At 42.7% G+C, this 24,736-nt stretch overlaps 1 long non-coding RNA gene across 1 annotated transcript; it reads left to right on the forward strand.

The window, feature by feature from the left end:
• Positions 1 to 779: 779 nt before the first annotated feature.
• On the forward strand, positions 780 to 24,514 carry LOC127059544 (uncharacterized). The gene is made up of 5 exons (XR_007777479.1): positions 780 to 858; positions 2,075 to 2,354; positions 2,562 to 2,662; positions 18,566 to 18,728; positions 24,467 to 24,514. It is a non-coding gene; the product is annotated as an uncharacterized LOC127059544 (long non-coding RNA).
• The last annotated feature ends 222 nt before the right edge of the window (positions 24,515 to 24,736 follow it).

Raw genomic sequence — 24,736 nt, forward strand, 5'->3', positions numbered from 1 at the left:
GGCTGTGGCCCAGGAGAGGAGACCCTGTACCTCTGAAGGTACAGTAAGTTTTGCCCCCTTTACCCCTTAACTCTGCGAGTTAAAGGTAAAGCAGTAGGAATTATCCTGTAATAAATCCCAAAGCAGCAGTGTAAGAATGAAATGATAACCAAGAGGGAGATGGTGAGTGAGCAGAGCATTGGACAGACACTCCGTAGTGGATTCTCTCCTCTCTCCTGGTGCATCAGGATTTTGCAGTTAACTCTTTGAAGGGAGGCAAAAGTGATTTCCCAGGAGTGGACCTTTCTCCGCACTAACACTGGGACAATATTTGTTTCAAATTGCAGTGGGCACAGTTGGAAATGTAAATGTGTGAAGTTTTACTGTCTTGTCATTCATAATAGACACACTCCAGTCCCCCTCCCTTCCCAAAAAAAGCCTGTGCAGGTGTCCCGATGTATCTCATGTATCCCTTTGTGGGCAGAACCAGGGCTGGAAGTGCTGTTACTTGGTAGTTTGGAAGACCAGTAGCTCAGGGAGATGTTGTGTCTTCCTGTTACTGCTCAGAAGTGCTCAAGGCATGGGGTTTTCAATGAGTAACTTTTCTGTGTTAGTGTGCAAAACTGAAAGCCAAATTTAAATCACAACATTCTGACACTTGCCATTATTTGAAGTAAAGAAACCTTGTTCTTTAACTCAATTCCCCTTGCCCTGTGCCCATTATCTTTGACTTACTCATCAGAAAAGGTTTCTCTAATCAGCTTTGCTTTACCTTAAAATTTGTTTGGAAAATTTATTTCAGTTTACAGGGGTTCTGTGCTATCTGATGAAGTTCTTGTCTGGGCAACCCCTCTTCTGAAGGAAACTCCAGAAAAACAGGTGGGTGTGACACAGTGGCTTTGGATGGCCTTGGAACGACCTAGTCTAATGGAAGGTGTCCCTGCCCATGGCATGGATGAGCTTTTAGGTCCCTTCCAACCCAAACCATTCCAGGACTCTGTGATTGTTTTTAAACATTCCCTGTCCATTGCCCATTACCTTTCTTACACACTTTCAAACACCATTGGTGTGTAACAAACCACACTGAGTGACATCTCCAGTCTTCAGGACTACTCCAGGTTGCAAAAACTCCAGAGGAGACAGCAGGTGTCCTGGGGCACCATTAAATATCCTTGTCTGAAGGGCAGCTGGTCAGTGGGCTGTTCATCTACTGGGAGTGCAGGGAGGGAGAGGGAAGCTGAGGAGCTTTGCTTGAAATGTCAGGTTGTTTTGAAGCGCTGTGTGTGCAGTATGTAGGTCAGGGCTGGAGGGACAGACTGCCTCTGCTGAGGTGCTGAGGATGATTAATTTCCCTGGGCAGAATTCTCTGGGATTTTTTTCTTGCTGTGTGCTCATGTCAAGTTGCAATTTCTCATGGACAGTGGGCTCAGGTTTTGGACCATCTGCCTAAAGGGGAAATTTATCCTGGCAGCTGCTGAAAGGGAAACTCTCATGGATTGGTATCAGCTTGTGCATTAAAAAAACATATTTTTTTTGCTGCATATTGGGCAGCTTATCAAGGATGGTTTGTTTATGTTGCTGCTGTGTTCTCTGTCCATTTGCATCAGTGAGAGGTGATATTTGGGTGCTTTCCAGCAGCTGCCAGGCACCACGAAGGTGTGGGCCAGGCTCCTTTCACTGCCTGAGCAGCAGTACCTAATTTCCTGTGGAAAACTGTGCCCTTCCAGTCCTTAGCCCTTTGTCTGATGCCCAGCTCCAGTCTGTATTTCTGTATTGCCAAACCAGAGATGCTAATGGGGTAGTATTGTTTCAAACACAATAAAATCCAGCCTCATGGAATACTTAGGGAAGACTTAAAATCTCACTAACTCTTCCTTTTTAGGAGCACAAGCCTTGTTCTTCTTCTTCCCCTTTATTCCCAAGCAGCCTGAACTTCTGTCTCCAGCAAAACATCAAAATTGGCTGATAAGTAGTTGTAAATGTCAGTAGAAAAAAGTCTGGAAAAATTGGTTGATATTCTAAAATACTGACTTAGATATTCTAAACTATTAACTTTAAGTATCATTATATTTTTTCTTTTTTGGTGTTCATGCAGGCAAGAAAGGATTTTTCAAATGGCTTCTGCAATTGTTGCACAGCCTGTCTTCTGGTGCTTTACAGATGAATGGTGGTCCTGAAATTGTCCCAAGGAACATGTCTCCAGGGCTTGGGTTTTATTGGCATTGCAGGATGCCTGAGCACAAGCCCTGCCTTCCCTCCTACTCACTCTCTGTGTTGTCACACTCTCTGGAGTCCCTGAGAGATGAGAAGCAGGTGGAGGGATTATGCATAGGGAAGACACGGGATGTGTTCTGTGCTGCAGAACAAGTTTCAAGGTGGGTTTGCTCCATAATTATCTCAGCCAAATCTTCTGACACAGCTTGGCAAATTCCTTCAACAGTTATGGTATAGGTGCACGTGTGACTTGTTTGTATCCTCAGAGCAGAGCTTCATAATTTGAAAGGAGGTTTGCAAATGGTGCTATTTACTGAATAAAATGTGTTTTCCTGGAATCCCAATGGATTGATTTCTTGCCTCTGCAGTTTTTTTTCTGGCAGCTGCCCCATTATGGAGTTGTGCCTTCTGGGTCAGAGATGAAAGGAGCTGGCTGTAACCCTGTGCAACTGAAACCCTTTTTCCGAAGGTACAGTAAAATTTTAGCTGTTGAAATGCAGCTTTGCCTGCTCAGTAAAGCCTATGAATTCATATTTTTGTAGCAAAGAGAATGCTTGGATTCTTTGTTGCTGGACACCTTTGGTTGGCTGCTGGATTTTTGAGATGTCCAAGTCAAAAATACCTTTTCATTTTGACCTCTTTTTCGTGATGGAAAAACCCCCTTGATCTGGGATTTTGTTTGTGGATAAGTGTATAATTTCCAAAGAATTTCTTCCAATCCAGTAGAATCCTGTTGTATGGGGAAAAGTACTGGTAAGGATACTTACTGAGGTTTTGCACTGGGGACTGCCAGTTTTTCTCAGACCTGCCTTTAGAAGATTGTCACTCTGCTGACAGCTTTGGGGTCAAGGTCATAAGTGTATTCAATATTTATGGTGCAAAATGGCATCACAGGGTGAAGATAAATTTGTCCATCCTGAAGCAGAGCTTGGAAGCAAAACGACAGGAAAAAATACTGGGAAGTAGATGAGATTTGTATGTTTCTTGTCACCACTCAGGTCACACCCAAATCTGAGGGCTTTCTGATTTTCAAGCAGAATTTTCAGTTCTGCAATACCCTTTTGAAATTCCAGATTTCAGCTGAAACTCAAACTATTAAACCAGTATGAAAGAATCTGTGCTGGAGAGATTTCCAGCCAGCTTGAAACACAATCAGTACTGGAATTTTCCTTTGAAAAATCTGATCTTGCAAAACTGCTCTGTGTGTTTCCAGGCCATTAGAGTCTGGACAATCTAAGATGAGCAGCTAAACTCCACAGATTTCTTGCAGCTAAATCTGACTTGCAGGGACTCACACCACAGGCAAACCTCCCATGCTGGAGGCTTGTAGAGACAAAAAACATGGTTCTCAAAGTTGTTTAAAAGCAATTCATCTGGTTTTAAATATTTTGATTTTTTCATTTAGGAATGTCCATTTTTTCCCCTATTTTTTGGATGGAGGAGTTTTGTTGTTTTTTTGTAGTATCTGTACATTAACTTAACTATTATAAATTAAGGGGTTTTTGTTTTAGAATCCACAAAAAATGTAATAATTTTAGAGATTTCAGAATTTCTGGAACTATATTCAGAAATATAAAACTGTTCAGTCTTTTCCTAGATTTGAGTCTCTTCTTACCAAACTATAAGGGAAAGAATTCTCACAGAAAGTACAGACCTGTCCATTTCCCAGGGGCTCTGAGGAGCTGTGGACGTGGAATCACTTCAGTTGCATCAGGGACCGAGTGCACATTATCAGGGAGGAATTCCTTCTTCTCAGAAGTGACTGACATTCCCAAAAAGTGTCCATTTCCCCCCCATTTTTAGGAGAAGATTTTGAAAGGCAACATTATGATAATCCTTTTTGATCTGCTGTTTCATTGACAGAGGTAAGAGTGGTCATAGGATATGATGTGTTGGCTGCTTCCTTATGGAATTATCAGGGGATGCAGAAGGAGGGCTCTTCTTCTAGTGTGTTGGGTGGGGTTTTTTGGTTTGGTTGGTTGGAGTTTTCCTTCATCCAGGTTCTTCCTTCCTCTCCTTCCATGACAACACGCTGGAGTTTCTGGGAAGGGGTAGCATGGTGGAGGCATGGCTAGCAAACCTGAAGAAAATTGGTAGAATTTGTGAACTTCTCCAGTCTCCCTTAGTCCAGCTGTACAGAGGAGCATGTTGTGATTATATTGACCTGTTTTTGGGTTTTGAGGGGAGCAGTCAGAATATCCTCTGAATGACCACCATGACTGGGAATGTCCCAGTTTTAAGGAGGTGAGTGGTTCTGCAGGTGTGCTAGCAGTTTTCTTTCTATGCCAGCAGCATAGAAAGCAGCCATGACAGCAAATCAAGCCAATTTACACCTGATTCTTCTCTTGCTTTGAGATCAGAAGACATTCCCTGGAATTTCCCTTGAAGAGCTGTATCCAGACAAACCAAGGAGTTTTGGCACTAAGGGTTTGGGTAGTGCTGCTGCTTGGGGAATCCCTGCAAAACCTCACCTGGCGGGGCAGGCCCTGCTCTGAGCACCTTGCTCACTAGATTCTTTCTGAAGGTCATAGTCACAGGAACAAGGAGAAATTGCAGTTTATTATGCCCACGTAAATCTAAGAAATTACTGATTTAATAGTGCCATATTTTATGCTAATTTTTGGAAAAATGTATCAGAACTTTAAGAGTTCAGTTCCTGACTCTAAATTTGATTAACCATTTTTCTCACTCCTTGCCACAAAGGAATATAGGGAACCCTGATTATTTCACCTGAACTGGTGTGCTGTAAATTAAGTCTGCTTTCTATAGGGAGTCCACACTAAGCTCCCCCTGTGTGAAAACCTCTTTTCTTAGGAAATAAAGCATGTTTTTTTAATTCTTGTCCTCTTCACTGAGGGGCCAGACAGTCTTCAAAGCTGCAGTGGAGGTATGTGAGCACCCTGAGCTACCTCAAAGGCAGGGAAAGTGAAGGAGAGATAGATTCAGAAATGTGCTGCTGAACATGGGAAATCCTGTTAATACTGAGCTTATTGCATCCAACAGATAGGAAGTGTTTATTTTGCATTCTTTACTTGAAAAGAAGAAAAAAATGAGCTTGAAAGAAATCTCAATCTGAATTATTCATCTCATAGTCCTCAAAAGAGTAACCACTTGAGTTTAGCCAGAGGAAAATTAATATTTCCTGCTAAGGATTGTATTCTTGAGATACTCATCAGTGCATGCGAGAATATTACATCGCTGTCCTCTGGGAATATCCATTTCCATCTTTTTCCATCCCATTCAGTAAAACACTCTGTGAGAATGAAACGATTCCCTGAATGAATTCTCATTTTCTTTGACCTCTGCCCTGCTGAGGAGCCCTGTAAACACAGAACAGAGGAAACAAAGATATACTTTTATATTAAAAATATTATTAAGGCCTCTGCATCTGGGAATATTTATTCCCAGTCTGGAGAGTGGTGCTGGTTTTTGGATGATCCATGTCCCTGGTTTCCATAGGTGTGGCATATGTGGGATTGTCCCTGTTGGTTGGAATCTTCCTTTTGGCAGGAAAATCTCTCCAGAGCCTGTTGGAAGGAAATGGGGCATGGTCAGGAGCAATCATTCCTCCCTACAGCTTGCGATGCACCGTTCCTTCCACGAGACCATGATGCTCCAAGTCAGAAATAAAGAGCTTAAAGCAGGGGTTGGTGGGATTTTGGGACTTGGGGAGCTTCTCCATAATCAACCTGAAACTTGTGGCATCACCGTTGCATTTCACTCATGTTCTGCGTTGCTGGCACCAAATGTCACTTCCTAAAGAGCAGATGTTACTGCTGTTAATAAATTAATACAGGATGGCCCTTGTCACTGTGTTTAGCATTCAGGATGTTCCTATGGCTGGAGTCAATGGCTTTGTTGTTGTTTTAAAGTCTATAAACACTGGCCTTTAACCAAACCTTACAGCAAGAATGCTCCTGTACTGGGTGAGGAGGGGAGTGAGTCAGACTCTCTGTCTACTTTTGGAAGTATTACTGGAATATGATAGGAAGTTTTTCCTGTTGACATCTGAATATAGATAGGATGGGAATGTGGGAGATCTGATGTTGAGCAGGAGCCCACCTGCACCAGGACTGAAGGAAAAACCTGTTTTCTCCTCTTCCATTTTTAAAGCACCGTGTTCCACATGGAAGGATAACTGTTATTTGCAGGGATTCAAAGAGAAACTGCTAAGGCCCATCCCCTCTGCAGTGCTCTGGATTGTGCTGCAGAGATACAGCAAATCCCAGAACCTGTTTGAATGATGTGTGGCCAGTTTCAGTTTATCTTCAGTCCAATTTACAGACACTCCACAGGAAAGTAAATTCATGTTGGGCTGGACATGCCAACTGCTCCATGGAAAAGGTAATTCTAAGGTTTAAGGCAGACTTAAAGCTATTTTATATTTGTTACAGATATTTTATCAAGCTATAATTTAGGAATTGACTCTGAATTAGATTTATTCAGTGAGAAATTATGCTGGAAATTCCTGTTGAGCAAGATTTCTAAAACTCTCGGTTTGACAACCTTGGAAGCATAAGAGGAGTAGCCTTCCTGGTTTTCTGCATTCCTTCAGTCTTCAAAGGAGCTTTTTGTCATTTTGGTTTGGCTTTTCAGGAGAATACGAAGTCCAGTTCTTAATTCATTTGAACTTTGTGTGCATCCTCAGAGTCTGTTCTGTTGGAAAAAGCTTGGAGGACTTGGATTGAGGTGACATCTCTTTTAAGCTGCTATAGGGGGAATGCTGAATAATGCTAAATTCAGTGTTTATGTGGCAGGCTCCAAAGGTCTCTCTGAACCTGCATTATTTCTAGAACAAGATTTCTCTGAGGGTCACATGTGTGGGGGTAGATGCGAGCAGAGGCTGGGGCACAGCACCAGAACAAAAAAGAAGGCAGAGTCTATCCCAAAACCATGAGAGCAGCTGCCTGTGGAAACTGTCCTGGCCCAGGACAAGTGGATAAGCATGGAAAGCCTAAGCAAATGAGGTATTGTTTCCTCAGGAAGGTTTGTGTAACTAATAGACTTAATTTGCCAATGGTTATCTTGAAATCAGAATTTACAATCCCTTGCCTGATTGCTTCAAGATGTACTTTTTTTTTCCCTTCAAGGACTCTTAAATCCCAGGAGACTCCATCTGTTCAGGCTTCTCTGGAGATGGGGATGGGTGGCTGCTGTGATACTGTAATTAAATGTAGCTCCTTGATTAACTGGGATTCTTGTGTCCACCTGGTGACACCTTTGAATGGGAGCAGAGACGTGCATTCCATAAGTGAAAGAACTGCATCTCTCAAAAGGCTGAAATGGAATTCAGGGCTTCTTTTAGTTACACATTACTTACATTTTATACATGTAATTATCTAAGCTCTTTAGTGTGTAATCTTGGGAAGTTACCACAGGTTAAGGTCATGGTTTGGTGAGAGTAAAAGTACAATAATTTATGTGCAATGATTATCCAGGGATAATTATTTTACTTCCTGAAAGATAGAATTCCCAAAACTCCATACTGATCTAATACTGCTCTTACCGAAGTTGCTACAGGTTTGAGAGGGCAGTTCTTGTAAACCTGTGTGTCCCTGTGTAATATTTCTTCCTTATGTCTTTTGCAAAAAGGTTCTGGCCCTTTGGTTAAGTGCACGGGCCTGCTGGTGTGTCAGACAGCAGCCTGGCTTCATTTAGCAGACCAAGCTGCTATTGGAAGTGAAAGGAAAAATAATATTCTAAGTCCTGGACAATTATAAATGAGAGCTGGATGTATCAGCTTGTCTCTGGATGGACAGGCAGAGTCTCAGACCTCTCAGTTCCTGTGGCTCAATCTATAGATTGATCTGAATGTGTATTCTTGGATTTCAAGTCTGGACCTGAGTCAGCTGAACTTCTCCAGTGTTTGGTGGTCATTAAATTGGACTTAGAGTGATGAGAAAAAGTGGTGGAAAACTTGGAGCTGGCTCTGAATTGCCATTTAAACAATACATGTTAAAAAAGGTTGCCAGGCATTCACATTTGACATAGCATCACTTTTTTTGCTTTGCTGAAGGAATGGATTCCAGGGAAGTACCAGATTATCTCTGCTGACACCAGTGACCAATTTCCAGTGCAAAGAAAGACAGCTAATACTCCAGCCTTTCTTCATTGTGATAGTGGCTGTGATGGGGCTGGTGACAAAGGAGTTAGTTGGTGACTTTTTTCTGCTGAAGATGCCACTTAGGATTGAGTTTGGGGAAGGATGAAATTCAGAACTCCTGGCTGAATCCTCTGCACAGGGAATCTGGGTTTGGAGATGAAACACTGAGTTTGTACTCCTGCCTCTCACTAATCGTTAAATACACACGAGGAGCCGTGGCAGATGGGCCACGTTCCACGTTTTCAGAGCATATTTCAGAATTAATTGTGCTGACAACATTTTAGAAAGAGCAGCTCCAGACTCTTTTCTCTTTGGCAAGAGTGGCTTCTGGCTGCTGTCAGGCAGATGAACATGTTTTTCTGGGTTTATTATTTTGGGCTTGGCTCACATGCTCACTGTACTGATGATTAGGGGTATGGGGGGAGCATTACCTATGTTCACTAACCAGGCTTCAAACACTTGCAGCCATCAACAGCTTTTTACCTGAGTGCCTGTGGATCTGGGAGGGGAGCACTCTGGGAGTAGATAAGGAGCGGTGGGAGGGAAGCCTGGAACAGGATCCACGCTGTGTTGTTGTTTGTGGCCAGTGGAGATGGCTGTCAGGGATCCAGGGGGCTGAGGTCTGCTCTGCAGAGAATTCCAGCGAGGTTTAGTCTAGACTAAACATTTTTGGATGCACCGAGTCTATCGCTCTTGCTCGCATTCCCCTGCCAGGGACTAATTGGAGCTGATGACTGCCTGCCATGAGAATTGCAAATTCCTTTTCAAAGGTGCTTTTTTTTTTTCTTGTTCTTTTACTTTTTTAAAAAGCAGTTTACAGGTTTTGGCAAGAGGCTGGTTTTGGCTCTAAAATGACAAAAATGCTTCCAGAATAGATTTAGGCATAACTGTTAATATTCTCCAGATTCCTTCCTTGAAAAACCATGCCAGTTACAAACAAACAAAAATCCACCCCTCTCTCCAATTTGGTTAGCCAAATTTACTTTCTGTTCTTTTATTTTCAGCCCATAAAAGCTCTTTCCTTCAAGCCTTGAAATGCAGAATGCATTTCTTCATTCTGCTTTTGACAGACATCCGTTATGTGTTTCTCCCACAAAATTTGCATGCTGTGGTGGGATTTCCAAAGCATCTCCCCTCAGCCTCATATTTCTGTGCTTGGAGTCAGCAGGATCAGTGTTAGACTGACTCTGGACACCCTGGAAATCTGCTTCTTGCTCAGACACTTGGTTTTTTTGTTCTTTTCTTAAATAACTTTAGTTTTTGTTCATTTCTTAAAAAACATTTTCCCTGGATACACCTTGAATACCTTTACTTCATTCTGAGTTTGAACGTATATTACTTGTCAGTACAAGAGGAAGATGATATGGTGTGTGCTAAGATGGGTGTTAGGAATTGTTGAAGATTTTCTTTAATTTTCAGTAGGACTTTTGAAGCATCTTCTCACCCCATCTTCAGCTTTGTCAGTTACAGGAACAAACCTTAAGGGCAGATATTTTAATGGTGGCCAATCAATCCAAGGCTTTTTTGAGAAGAGCTATGACAAGCCAGTTGCTGTTAAAATTAAGGTTTGGGGTTTTCTTAGGAGTTTTTTTTCGTGTTCTCCTAATGCTAATTCAGAAACAAGGAGATCTCGTACAAGCTGTGAAGCAGCATTTTGTAATAATGCAATTTAATTAATGTACATTTTCAAATTCATTTAAAATCAAAGCCAGATCCAGAAAGCTGCAGAATGGGTGTGAAGGTGAAAAAGACAAACTTTGCAGAGGAAGATGACTTATCTGCTGCCTTAAGAAACAGTGTTTATAAGCATAAGGTAGAGACTGGGATTGGGATCAGAATAAGGGTCTGACTGGGATGAGATGAAAAGTTGCTGCTTCTCAAATTTCCACCTGAAGCTAGTCAAGGTTTGAGGACTTGTATTTAAAAGATCTAATAACCACCCTTGCATGCATTCCTGTAATAATCAGATAATTATTATCTTCTCTTTGTGTGGTGAAGTGAACTTCAGTATTATTCTGAAAGTCCTAGCTCAGCTGTCTGGCTGGATGGGAAGAAATGCAGACTTCCAGAAAAACTCTCCCCACTTACTCATGGTTTTTGACTGGTAAAGCCTGTTTTGTGATGAGTCAGGCAGTTCTGGCTCCCATTTTGTGGGATAAAACTCCTGACATCCTGTATTCCTCCTGTTGCAGAAGCAGCCCCTAGAAATCTTGGGAACCTCCAAGTTTATTCCAGCTCTCCTGAGATTTCTGCGGGGTCTTGGGAGCAGCTGAAGCAGATTTCTCTTTGCAGAGAATTCTCCTGGAGGGCCAGCTTTCTGTGCCCTCATTCCTTGGAAAGGCTTCTGAGGAAGTGACAGCTGACTGACTAACAGAATCCCAGGGATTGGACTCCTTGATGTTCCTCCTATAGCTGAGGAAAACTGTTGGATGTAAGTACACAAAGGAGTGAGATCCAGCTAGGAATGGTAATTCCAGTTTGAGACTGTCACCTGTGAGTCCAGGTGGAAAGGTAAAAGGTTTTGGTAATTGGTTATTTGTTTCCTTTAAGAGTCCAAGGCTGATCTTTAAATGAAGCATTTGCACTCACTTGTAGGAGCTCAAGCCAGTTGTGTGCCCTCTAATTACATCAGCCCAGGAATGGAGATGTTGGGAACAGCACCAAGTACTACAGGAGCTGCCAAGAGGGATTTACTCCAAGCACCCATGCAGAATTCTAGCCTGTGCTGAAGTCACAGTGTATTTCAGCAATAATTCTTGGGCTCTCTGCTGTGGTGTTAGTTCAGTCATGGCCTTGTAACAGGCTAAGTGGAAAATGCTGGAGAAATGCCATGTTAAAACACATAATGCCAGAACTGGAAATACTGGGTTCTTCTATTATTGTAAAATTGAGGCTGTAACAGACCTAAAGCAAGAACCCAAATGATTTCTTCTCAAATCCTAGAAGTGAAAAGATAAATAATATTAAACAGCATCCCTACATTAATCAATGAATTTGCCTTGATTTACACCAGCTTAGTGTCACAGCACATTTCTTACCCTAAGGCAAGCTGTACCTGGGAGATGTGCAAAAGATTTTTCTCTTAAAGAAACCTGGGATTTAAAAAAAAAAAAAAAAAAAAAAAAAAAAAATGTAGAAGAGGCCTTTTGTCACATGGTTTGAATTTACTTGGCCCACAGCCAGCAGCCATAGGTTTGATTTGTATCCCAGCAGGTCACTGCAGATCATAGCATTTCTGTTAAAATGTGCTCAAATTTGTTCAAAGACAGCATACACACACAGTGTGTGATCAGTTATCAATTTTAATAGCATTTCCCTACAAAAGTCAGCAGGGAAACTGCTCTGTGTGTCCCTGTGGCCTGCTTTGCTCTTTCTTATAATATTTTTTTTCTTTTTACTGTACCTAAACTCATTACCTATTCTAAATTCTTCCCAAATTGCAAATGAAAGCATTTTGCAGTATCATAATAAAAGCTGAAATACATTCTAGCAGAATTAATCCACTGATTAGAAAAATGATTTAAAAATCAATCAGTATAATTACTTTAATTAAGTCCCTAAAGGATAAAGGGCATTTCTTGCTTCAGGTGATGCTGGTGGTGAGCAACCTTACAGAGCTATAGCAAGTTTCACCTCTTACCTCAGAATAAGCCAGAGTGAGTAATCTGGTTTTTTCTTTAAGTGCTCAGCACACTAATTGTTCATTGTAATTTCTTAATTTATCTCTGTCTTTAGTGTTAGAAATCTCTCAGAGTCTTGTCTTTCACAGAAGCAGGATTAAACCTGCTAAAAGCCAGCAGTGGTATGAAAAAAGAGTACCAGGCAGCCTTGAGCCCCTTGGGAAAAGGAATTCCAGGAGCACTACCTCTCAGGGTATCATAAAGCCTTCCCTTAAACTGCTGCAACTGAGGGAGATTTTGTCTCAGGTGATCAGCTCCCCACAGGCTCTTCAGCCTGCCTGCCTGTTCCTTGATTGAACTGATGGATTCTGAAGGGAAGCCTCAGCAAACCACCATTTTAGCTATATTTATGGCATGGTACTTTTTCAGAAACCAGTTGATGCTAATTAACAGAGAGAAGCAGCAGCAGCACTGTGCTTCATTTTTGCAGAGTAATAACTCCTTTCAGAAGCAGCCCAAATTTAAGGCTGATGACAGCATTATTGTGCAGAAAAATAATGTGTCAGTTCTCTTCCATCTCTCAGACTGGGAGGGAAATCATTTGGTGCTCACAGCAATCAGGACAGAGTCATTACCATACTAATAGAGAAATAATATTTCCCTGTCTCTGTCCCTGGCTGGGTTTTGGTGCCCAGCCTGTGCAGGCTCTGGTGATTGCTGCAGCTGAAGTCCAAATTCAGCCCTAGGGCATCACCAAGGGGCCCAAGAGTGACAAAATGAGTTAGAAAATTAAAAAAAAACTAGTGAGACCTGAGGAGGCTACTGATGTTCTGTGTTCCTGGGCTGCAGGATTCAAACACTTCACCTAGGGAGAAGAGTGAAGGAAAGGATTTCCTTGAGTTTACCTGCCTAGTCTGGAAGGATAAAGAAATGGCCTGCAAGTGATAAGGCATAGAGTGATCAAATGCTTCCTTTCTGGTTCTTTCATCCTTTCACAGGTGATGAGAATAAAGACATACCTGAGAACCTTCAAGGGGCTTTGAACAGATGCTGACTCAACATCTGTGGGATGCTGAGGAGCTGACTTCAGCATGGTGTAATGAAAGGAAATGCTGAGGTTAGGGTTTCTCGTGGGATTTTTGGGTGGTTCCTGGCCCTGTCTGCAGCACTGTGATGTGGGGGACAGCTCAGACTCCTCTGCAGGGAATGCCTCGGTTACTTGTGGGTGTGTGGATGAGGGTGGGTGCATTCCTTGGCTGGAGGATGTACTGCTCCATTTCCCTGGCAGCCAGCATGAGCAGAGGACTGGGAAAATCAGTTCTGGGAGCCAGAGTCGGTGTTAATCAAGGCTGCAAAGTTTAGAATACAACTGACTTTGTGTTATTAGTGGGATGGGAGTTAGGGGTGGGACATGGGGTGTTTGTGGGAGAGGCACAGAGATGAGTTACCTTGGGGCAGAAACCCCTTTCCATGTTACATTGCAGAGTGTTCATGTCCTGTGGGACAGTAAGAGCACTTCAGTCTTCACCCCTTTCCATCCTCAGTCCTTCCCAAGACACTCTACTCTGGGCTGTCCTTCCCCAGCAGAAAACATCCATTTTCTCTCTGTGCCTTCTTTGGGAGGAGAACAGATTTTTGGGACTGTCACTGCTTCTTCCCTTTGTTCTGACCTGATCCTGGGGGGACAGGACTAGGATGGGGAAGGACAACTTCTCCTTTAAGCTAAGAGAAAAAGTCACAGCTGGCACCAGAGAGGAGAGCAAACCAATGGCTGTGTCTGGTGGCAGGGAAGAGGCAGGAGCAGAGAAGCTGCCTCAGCAGCCCTGCCCCACCTCAGTCTCTAGTGAAGAGTGTGTTGATGCTGCTCTCTGCCTTTGGAACACTCATTTGCCAATGCAGGGGTGGTAAAACTGAGCTCAGTGCATGTGGAGAAGGTCAGGGGATTTGAAAAACATCCAGAGGTATCCAGAACTTACTGGAGTTTGCTGCACTGAAACCATCAGGTTGATCTATCTGTGTGTCTGTGTGAGGTATGAATTTTGCATTAAATAGTCCATTTACACTGGGTAAGTGGCAGCTAAACACAACTTAATGGATCTCTAAGAGCAAGCAGGCCTTTTCCAGTTTAAGGAGAGTGAGCAAAGTCCACTATGGCCATTTACAGTCCAACCTTGCAATAGTCTGATATAGTCCCAAGTAGACTCTGAGAGAAGTATCTCATATTTCAGAGTCTTCATCATGGTACAGGAGCACTTAAATTGTTTCTGCCATCTCTGTTTTATTTTGGTGTGGAGCTGCTGAGATAATACCTTTGCTTAAGGGAAATGAAGCCAGAGTTAAGGAAATCCCAGCTCTAGGGGCTGTTCAGACATTTGAATATGTTCACTTTTATGTAATTTCAGTGGGAGAGCTTAGGGAAATACCAGCTGCCTCTCTCCTTATTTTATTTTTCTATGGACTTTCTTTTTCATTTTGTATTCAGTCTCTTAACTTCTAAGTGAGTATCTCTGCCTTTTTCATTTTTGCTATTTCTGTTTCCCTTGCCATTCTTTGCTTTTACACTCCCTTCCTAGGGAAGTAGGAAAATTCAGGTGTTAATACTGGAATGATTTTTAGTGCTGTAGTTTCAGCTTTGAAACTTGCAGCTTTCCTTTGCTTTCCTCAAGCTGGTAAGATCTGTGTGAGAGCAGTGGCATGATTGTCTGTGTAGATCTCAGAGTGAGCAATTATCCTTGATACATCCAGAGTAAAATCCACAGTTATATCATTTCAGCAGAGCTCTGTGTTTTCTCAGGAGGAACATCCAGCTGAAATAGATGATACTTTGCCAGGATGCCAAAGGAACCTTCCTTAGCACAACATTTCTCCTTCATCTGAAGTTGTTCCCTTCTTTTATTGTGTTAGTTCAGCTTTTTCAGCTGGTTGTTTTAGCTCATTTTTTCTGAAGATCACCAGGATTTCTGTATGGGGTGTTTATTTACAATATTTTACCATGTAAGATGTACAGATCCAGCTTGAGCCTCATTAAAAGAATGTTGCCAGAAATGGAAAGCCTTTGGAGGCCTATTAGAGTGAATTACCCTAATGAGAAGCATGAATTCTGTCCTAGCAGCTCAAACTGCTTCAGTGGATCTGGAATTCTCCCAGAACCTGCCAGAATTTAAGGACCCGTGTCTGTCTGGCTTCCCTTGCCTTGTAACCAGGACAGAGATCAGCCAAGTGCTGTCTCTGCCAGCTGTGTGTTCAGAATATAATTTAAACAAAATGCTTAGCTAACAGCAGAAACTGTTTTGGCTTTGCTTAGCATGTGTAAGATATTTTTAGATAGATAAAAATTCTCATTATCATTTCTGACAGAAAATACTTGCTTTTCTTCCTGTAATAATTTCCTACAGGTGAGCAATGGGAATTCAAGTTCATACCTTGGTCTCTGTTGTGAGCCATTCAGGAGGATGCAGAGCAAGGAAATGAAGGTCCAAAGCAATCAGAACTGTCATTTTGAACATGTTCTCCCCACTGTTCCTGGCTCAAGGTTTTAGGTGAATGTTCCCAACAAAAAATAGTCACTTTGTGTAAACCATCTCTGCATTGTCTGCTTTAGTTGTGAAAGCATCAAGTGGCATTTCCTTCCCCGTGAAATTCCCGGCCTTGTGTTGCCAGATGTGGCCATAAGTTATACAGCTGTAAATCAAACCAGTCCCTTTCTTCATCTTGCTGAAAGCTGCTGTTCTCAGGTGCTCCTTGCTGTTGGTTCCCCTCAAAATGAGAAGGTATTGTTACAGTGTGGTACATAAGCTTCATCTCCAGTTCTTTTTCCATTTCCTGACACTGATAAGCAGTTTGGAGTGGTAATGTGTTGCTGGCAGGGCTCCTCTGGGCTGGAGTGGTGCCCTGGAGCTGATTCCCATGCACCAGAGCCCTGGCCATGTGTGCAAGTCTTCTGGCACCTCCTTCCTTACAAAATGCAGTGGGTTTTTGCCCCTCTGCTTCGTGCTGCTTTACCTGCTGCACGTTCTGCTGGCATGCAGCTGGTGAGTTACTGTGACCCTGAGCCCCAGAAAGAGCTGCATATACAGCTGCAAAGGTAACTAGTGCTTCTGAAACCAGGCACCTGCTTGCAGGTTCAAAAAGCTTTCCATGTAGGGTTGCTGCACAGAGCAATTCTTCAACTCTGGATTTAACATGGAGACCTCATTTCCTATTTCCAAAATCAGGAAGGTGTGTTTTACTTCTTGATTTGCTCATTCTGTGCAGAATAGCATTCCTTCTTGCTGCTGCTTTGTTTTTTCTCTGGGTGGCCACTTGCAAAGCACTCATCTCAGAAGTCATTTTCACCTCTTAGTTGCTGGAGTCTTCAGGGAGCATCCAACTCTTCCTAAGGCATAAATGAATCCAGGTTTTCCCTTGAATTCCACCATGCCAGCTGAGGGTATCTAGGTACTCAGTCCTTCCTGAAGAAATCAGCACTGGTAGCAACAGAAAGCTTTCTGTGCATTAGCCAGATGTGGTGTCTGACTCTGGGATCAGGCAGAAGACCTTTCTGCAGTTACATTCCTTTTGCTGTGCAATTTTTACTAATAAACAATATTGTTCATGCCCAGTAGCTTTAATAATGATAGTAATTTTTTTTTTTCCTCTGGGTGTAACATTTCTTGAAAAATAAGTTTGTTGTGTTTTCTGTCAAGGCTATTTTATACAGAAGTTATTTGTTTATTAAACCATAAGGAGTTAATGGAGAAATTTCTTCAATTCTATGTCATGCTGGAAATGCTGTCCTAAAAATGGGTGTCTCTGGAAGGGATTGAATGAAGGGATGTACAGGGAGGAGCGAAGGTGCAGATAAATGTAATAATGTCTATTTGTGAATGACTGCAGCAGCTGTCAAGTGAGTTAAATAGCATTTCTCAATGCAAAAGCTGCCTGAGGCTGATAATTATTGTGCCTTTGAGAAAGCCAAGCCTCTCATTATGAATATGTAATGAACTATGAATCCCAATCTACGCAAAACTATCTAATTGGAAGATTAAATCTGCCAATTTGCATTGTTCAAATCATCATATCTAGCTGGGGTCAGAGTTAGGATGATGCATTCCCAGCCCTCGGGGTTATCCCCTGGCTCCAGGACCAGACCACAATGTCTGGTCAGCTCAGAGAGGTTTCCTATTGACTCTGGTTTGGCTGTTCTCAGATGTGCTGCTCCTTCCTGCAGTCTAAGCAATGCAGCCCTCTGAGAAGTTCTTCATTCTCTGCCTTGCCTTGTTTCCTGAAGCTTTGCTTTCCAAACAGAAACATCCACTTAAAATGCAGAGGCTTCATTTAAACTGCATTCCTCAGAGTGATCCCTTCCCAGTTCCAAACAGTAAACCACAGCTAAAACAGTAACAGAGAGCTGCTGTGCACAGCGAGGCTCAGCTCAGAGAGCCACATCTGGATTTGTGAGGGCGAGCAGGCAGAGCACTCTGGGGGGCTTAGGAGCAGTGTTTTCTGTGTGTGGAGCTCTTTGGTCACCCTGCATAGGGGCTTCATCCTATTCACTGTGGAAATAGATGGCCAGGTGACAACAGGATGGCCAGGAGAGCAGGGTGGGATGATAACAGATGAAACCTGGCAAGGGATTACAAAGGGCCTTGGCAAATGCAAGTCCAGGTCATCCCCAGCACCTTGAGGATGGCCCGAGGCAGCTGCCTGGAATGCTGGATGATTTCAGTTTGTGTAAATCCATGTGTTATTTGAAGACCACTTCCTCGAACAAATGGTTCTTCTGAAGTATGTGCAAGGTTTGAAAGATTTGCCACCAGCCCTTTCAGTTGGGAAGAAGCTGTTTTCCTCTGCAAACAGAGCAGTGGTGTCCCCTATGTCATTGTTGCCCTCATCCTGGGAGCTCTGATGTCAGAAAGAACAGGATGCATCAGAAGTCCCCTCACTCTGGAGTTTATTAGATCACTTTGGGAGTCACTTACCTTTGGATAGTGTGGTGCTACATAAATGTGAGGTGTCACCCAGTGCTGCTTGTGCTGGTGGCAGCTCTGTTCTTCCCAGACCCACCCTGCCAAGCCACTGGAAGTAGCTGCAGAGCAGTGAGCTGCCTGTGTGTTTCTGGAAATGTAACTTGACCTGGATGTCATTTGCTTTTATTCAGCAGCCTGTGCTGATTAAACTTCCAATGACTGTTCTCTTAAAAAAAAAAAAAAAAAAAAAGAGCAGGAACTGGGAAACCAAACAGATGTGAAGTGAGATTTGGGCTGTTATGCAGATGGCCCAGAATTGGATGAAACTTAAATTCTGTGCAATTCCAATTACATTTTCTTTCTTTTTGTGTCTTTTCCCTGTAAATTTTGCAGGGTTGTCTCTTGTCTTTTCATACAGAACCTTGCACAGAGCCATCAGCTGGGCTTGCAGGATGAAGAATCACCTATCACCTTTTTCACATATGGTTAAATGTCAGTCCAAGTACCTTTGAGCTGTCAAAGTAGATTTCTGATGAACATGAGTTAATTTCCTCTCTCATGCTGCATGTGCTGGAGCTTTTATGTGTCTGGAAACATGCATGTTTCCTCTTGCTAGAACACAGATTTCACAGCTTAGATCATTGAGTGGCATTTTTTACAGCTGTTTTTGCTCTTTAACAATTTGCTTCTTTCCTCTGTAGCTGAAGGAAATGATGGAAAATGAGCCAAAATCATCGTGTGAATCAAGAGGCACAGAAGTGCTGCCAGGCATCGGCTCCCACCATGGCAGGAACGACTCCTGGGCTGGTGAATTCCAAAGGAATGGCTCTGTGGTGGCTGGCAGAGACAGGAACAAGGCAGCAGGTAAGATTTTCAGTGTCTCCCTCAAGCATCCAGACACTTTGTGGTTTCCCAGTCTGTGGTGTGGGAAGCATGTCAGCAGGTCATCCTTGGAACCCCCGGGCTGCTGAGCCAAGCAGAAAGAAAGTGAGAGAGGAGCAGGGAGAGAGGGAGTTACTGATTTGGGACTGCAGCACTGAGGAGGGAGCCAGGCCTCTGACTGCAGGGTTTTTGCCTCCTTCAGTGAAATAAGTAACCTGAGCTACAAGATTCTTAACACTTTTGACAAGTACTGCTTTTTTTTCTGTTTGCTTCTTCCAGCTTTAGAGAACTCTCCCTGTCTAATTCCAAACTAATTCCAGCCACCACCACTGCTCTATTGGCACTGTTCCAGCCTGTCTATGGCTCCATGTGCCCTGATAATTGGGTGCCTGTATGGCTCCAAAGGGCAGAAACAGCTGCATCACCTCCCCATTTGAAATCATGTACTTCAAATAATCTTTAGTTTGGTGAGAAGTAGAGACTATTGGATAATAAAGTCAGATTCTGATTTCTGTGTATTTATTTTAAAGACAGTACCAGCCCAGTATCTTTCTGTGTCCATTTAAATGGGAAACTGTAAAGTTCATCTTCCAAAATCAGGCCTACCAAGACTCCTTCAGTCACAGCCATTAGCCCCTGCACAAAAACCAGTGTTTTCAACTCAGGATTTTCCAGTCACAGTCTTAGCACCAAATTTCTTGTGGTAAAACCTTTTTCAAGGCTCGGACTTCACCCAACACTGGGATTATACCCTGAGTATCCTGTTTGAAAGGGCAGAGCATATTGCCCTGGTGCAGAAAGAGCAAGCCAGCTTTGCTCTTACATGATGTAAACTAATCTTCTGGGAAGGTAGCTGTACATTTTCTCAGAACTTTAGGCAGTAGAATGTTAAAATGTGCCGCTTCTGGACACGCAGGCTTAGATTTAGTTTTTCTTTCTGCTCCTTCTTGCTTGATTGTAACCCTAAACTTGATTTCAATTATATGAAATAATGTTAACCAGTATTAAAACTCAGAAAAGGAGCTGAAGAAATGTCCAACAATTATTAAAAAGGAGCTGATCAGTTTGGAGCCCCAGATTAATTAGGAAATCCCTAGGACAGGGTGTAAAATCAGTATGACTTTGATGGGCATTTTTCTCTTCAGTGCAGGTATTTCAGTCCTGAAGCACCTGTACAACCTTGTGGATCCTGGGTTTATCAGTGTTGTTTGCAGGTCTAGATCTCTGCTTTCAGATCTGGCAGGTGTCAGATGCTGGACACAAACCTTGAATTCTGTTTGTTTTGTTTGATATCAAACCCTTTGTATCTTTAAGGCAGTGTCTTTAAAAATTGTTAACAGTTAAATCATTAATTTTTCCCATTTTCTGCTTATTTACATTTTGAATTCAATTTATTTGCACACAAATCTCCCTGTGAGGCGCCTGAGAAGCTAAAAAAGAGCACTTACATGGGAGTATAGACATTTCAGGCTCTTCACGTGCTTCAGTGTTCTACTGTAGCACAGGACTTAAGGAAACGTTCTGACAAGTATGTCAGGGATAATCTGGTCTAGCTACATCACACTGAGCACGTCTGGCATTTAATTCAGAATCATTATTCAGCATCTACCTGTGCAATCAAAACCAAATCTTTGTGTTTTTCACTTAGGAACCATTCCTGTACATGGGATGACATTGCTTCAATAAAATGTAAGGACTTAAATTATGGAAGGGAAGAAGTCATTTGGGTATTTCCTTGATGTATTTTGAAGGATTTTTTATTCCCTGTGAGGCTGATACTGCAACTTTTCTTTTAGGCCACTTGGAGTCTTCTCCTTAACCTACTGCTTAGACTGCAGAGTTTGCAGGAACAAAGTCTTCTTAGCAAGGAAACTGCATCTTGAAGATCTCTACCTATTTGCCAAATTTTATTAGAATTGGAGAGCAAAAACACATTAAGGAAGCACATATGTACACACACAAAAAAAGTAATTTAAAAAGTCTTCTCTCCATAGTAAATTATCAAGAAAAAATGCAATTATTTGCAATTTTCCATCATTTAGAGTCAATTTAATCAATGTTCAGGAGATCTTAGTAAACTGTATGTTGTTTTCTAATAAATGGTAACAGTAGTAAAGAGGAAGAGCCTCAGGATACAGCCTGTAGTGACAGATCTTCACTCCCTTGATTCTTAGATAAATCTGGTAAGTGAGAGAATGACCTTTCCCCCCTAACTTTAGATTTAATGTTGGCAGCAGTTGGAAAGAGGTTAATTGGAATGTCTTAAAGGGAAAAAAGGCTTCCCCCGTGCAAAATAATGAAGTGTCAGTGGTATTGTGTAAAAGTGGGCAGTCTTTCCTGGCAAGGAACCTGAAGGTAGGTTCCTTGGCAGGGAAGGAGCTTACTTTAAATTGAGATTCTTTTAAACAAGCAGTGAAAGGTTGCTTAGCTTATCAGTCAGACCAAGAAGACCAAGGGTCCTTTGATAAGGCTTTTCACAGACCAGTAGAACATCTTCCAGAGGCAGTAGCTTGGGCTCTGTGTTTTTTAACTGTCTGAAGACTCTTCTTTCCTACTTTTCACTAGTGCCTCTTCCTTCTGTTTTTTCTTGCTCCTTTATTTTAGTCTGTATTTTAGGCTAAAAATCTCTTCTCTCTTGCATGTGCCAACTCCTTGGTGCCTGGTAGTGACCCCATGGCTTCTGAGGAGCTACACCAGTTTCTACTAAGGATCTCTCCTTTTTCCTGGTCACTGTATAAAAATGTGGGTGCTTTGGAATAGATAGAGGGGGATGAATCTGAACATGTATCTGTTTGGAAAAGGAGCCTGGAGAAGAGCAGTGTTGTGCTGTTGACTCAGGCGGGATGGGCAGTCCCTGCACAGATGGGGCACATCAGTGCAAGCTGGGATGAAGGAAATGCAAAGAAGAAAGGCTGGGAGTGATATTATAGCATAAATAAAAGTGGGAATAAAGCATCCTGTGCTGTCAGCACTTAGCAGCATCAGAGGAGCAAGTCAAAGCCCAGGCAGTTCACAGCCTCTGTCGCCTGCAATGGCCCTTGGGCTGGACCCACCAAGGGGACTCACTTTTCCTTCCAGTGACTCAGTATAAAGGCACCTCTTATCTTCCAGCTATTTCAGAGGATATTTTGGGCAAAAAAGGGACAAATATTTTATTGTACAATGTGATTGTCAGCCCAGAATGTTTCAGGATATTTTCAATGCTGGTTTCCCTTTCTTTCGTGTTCTCAGAGCTCTCTTTGAGCATTTGAGATGTCTTTTCCCACTGGAATTTTTGAGCAGAGAGAGGAAAAGCAGTTCTCTTTTCAGAACTGGGGAGTGGGCTGCTTTTTCAGGAAGATTTAAGGTAGGGTTTAATTTTATGTGGAGCCTCCCATCCTTGAGGTACACTGTGGTGTTTTATACGGTGATGTGATAAATATAGAAAGGTGACCTAGCAGGCAGAACAGAGCAACCACTCAATCACTTCACACATATAACCCTGGACAGTAAATGAAGGGCTTCAGTAGCAGCAGGGCTGGGATTCCTGACCTCTGGCAGCTCCCACTGGGGTGATTTTAAGGAGTTACCGATTTCTTTCCACTCTGCCCCTTATCAGAGGGGACGGCTCACTGCTGGCACAGGCAATGGAGAAAGGTAACTTTAAATCATCCCCACATGCCATTCCTGAACTCAGCAGTTACAGCCAGATTGCAGCATAGGAAAGCTTGCCTATAAACTTGGTCCAGCACTTAAAAACCTTTTAAATGACCTGAGCTGATGAGTGGTTTTGCTGCTTAAATCAAGTGTAATACAGAGCTTTACGGAGCTGTAAAGAAAAATAGATACAATTCTGCACTTTTTATTGATTTGTCTGTAAGCTGTTAGATTCAGTAACACCTGCAAAGGACAAGAAGTTAATCTACTGCAGAAGATAAAAGTGGTGTCACCAGAACATTTGCCTGTTGCCAGCCTAAAGCAAGCTAAAAATTCCTGAGAATGACCAAAAGGTGCTGAGATTTCAGTCAAGTTTTAGTATTCTGTGTGGTTGTTTTTTCAGCTTTCCCTAGAAGGTTTGATAATCAGGTTGTAATGTGTGAGCAATTGTGAGGAATTTTAATTCCAAAATTAAAGTTTGGGAAGTAAGTTGTTTTTATTAAGGAAAATGGAAAGTCTGCTCCTGTATTTCTTGTAGGGCAATTACAAACACCATGTCCTATGGGACTGAAGGATGGCTTCATCCTTCACAGGGGATGAGGATGACTGAAAGGCACTTGATTTGCTATTTGGTACCCACAAGGAAGTTTTCCATCACCTGCTCCTGTGGTGTTTCCAGGTAAGATCTCTGCTCTTATGTGGACACACCAGGAAGCAGTGCCTAGCACTCAGAAGAGGCAACTTCTATTCCTTTTCCTGGCAGAGTGAGCACCTAGCCTCACCTCCTGCCAGGTGAAGTGACACACTTACCTGTGTTGTGCTCTCTGCTCCCCTTAGCTGGCTGGCTGATAGTCCTTATCTTCTTGCTCCTGTTCTCCACCACCTCTGGGTTTTTTTGCACCGCCCTGGTTGGTTCACCTGCACCTGCTCCAGCAGCTGAGGCTGGACAATTCCCTTCAGCAAAGTCCACTCTGCCACTGTTACACTGGAGAAACAAGAGCCAAGTGTAAACAGAAGGGAAAGGGATCAGCCCATGTCCCAGGGCTGAATTTACAGAGTGTTTCTGGTTTGAATGTGGAACCCACAAGCTGGAAGCTGCCACTCACTTTGCCCAGGGTCTGAATTCCCTCTTTCTCCTGTGCTGAATTCAAGTTTCAGTTGTCTGTAGAATGAAGCCTGTGAAAAGATTCTGGTATCAAGTGTCTCTTCCACAAAGCAGCAAGGCAGCAAGTATTAAATTAAGAGACTAGAAAAAGTTTCATGCTGCCTGGCACTCTAGGAGAATCATTAAATGAGAGCTATTTTACTTTACACTGACTAGTGATAGGCCAAGTCCTTTCTTCATTTGAAATTAAAGTAGATTTTTTTTTTCTCTAATATGCAGTTCTTTGCTAATAAGAATCCAAGGTTACAAATTCCAATTATTTGGGTATTTCACTGAAGGACATGGGACTCTTGCTCAGGCTCTGACATGGGATAACCAGGTGAAGGATGCTGGCAGGGAGTGAAGCAAACAGGTGATAGCAGTTACTGATATTTTAAATTTGGCTTGAATTGCCTCAGATGATGCATTCAGCCTCAAATGGGAAGTTCTGCACTTGAGTTTTGTACCTTGTCCTGAAGTCAAAACCAGCTGTACAGAGTGGGAGGCAGAGGGGAAGGTGCAGAAAGACCATGGGAGAGCAAAGATTCCAAATGAAAGCTGGAACAGTTAAAAATGCAGGTAAGGACAGTGCTTTAATTATACATGGGTAAGGACAATGCTTTAATAATACTTGGGTGATGATGACTCCAAGTCCCTGAAAGCAGCAGAATGCTTGGGCCCCTGGGCTCATATTTGTTCCTCCTTAACTGCTGAGTTCATTGGCTGAACTCAGCCCAGTCAGTTACATTCACACAGGAATCAGAGCCCCTACCAAAGTGTGACTTGGCACACAAGGTGAGGCCCAAGGAAAAGCCCTTTTACAAGGAGAAGTCCCAGTGAGGGCTCACAAGCACGGGATAGGAGCCTGTGAGGATCAGGCTCCGTTCCTACTTGGGCACTTGCCTTTCTTCCCATTCTTCTCTCCTGCTTTTCCCTGCAGGGTGGAGAAATAAGAATGTGAGAAGAGAAGAGACTGCTGAGACCAGACAATTTAAAACTGCTGGGTCTTGCTTCTACCTGTTGTGGCAGCTCTCTGAATTAAAACTGAGCTTAAATGAAGCTGCTGGGAAGAAATGCAGGTCAAGCCTAGGAAGTCATAACCCTGAGGTACAAGGCTTTGGCATCAAGGGAAAAATAGTATTACTGGTTAGACTTTGCAAATTGTGCCATGATTTCATTTGGGAACTGAAATGGAAAGAGGAGAGATCGA

Source organism: Serinus canaria, chromosome 4 (genome assembly GCF_022539315.1).
Source record: "Serinus canaria isolate serCan28SL12 chromosome 4, serCan2020, whole genome shotgun sequence".
Lineage (NCBI taxonomy): Eukaryota > Metazoa > Chordata > Aves > Passeriformes > Fringillidae > Serinus > Serinus canaria.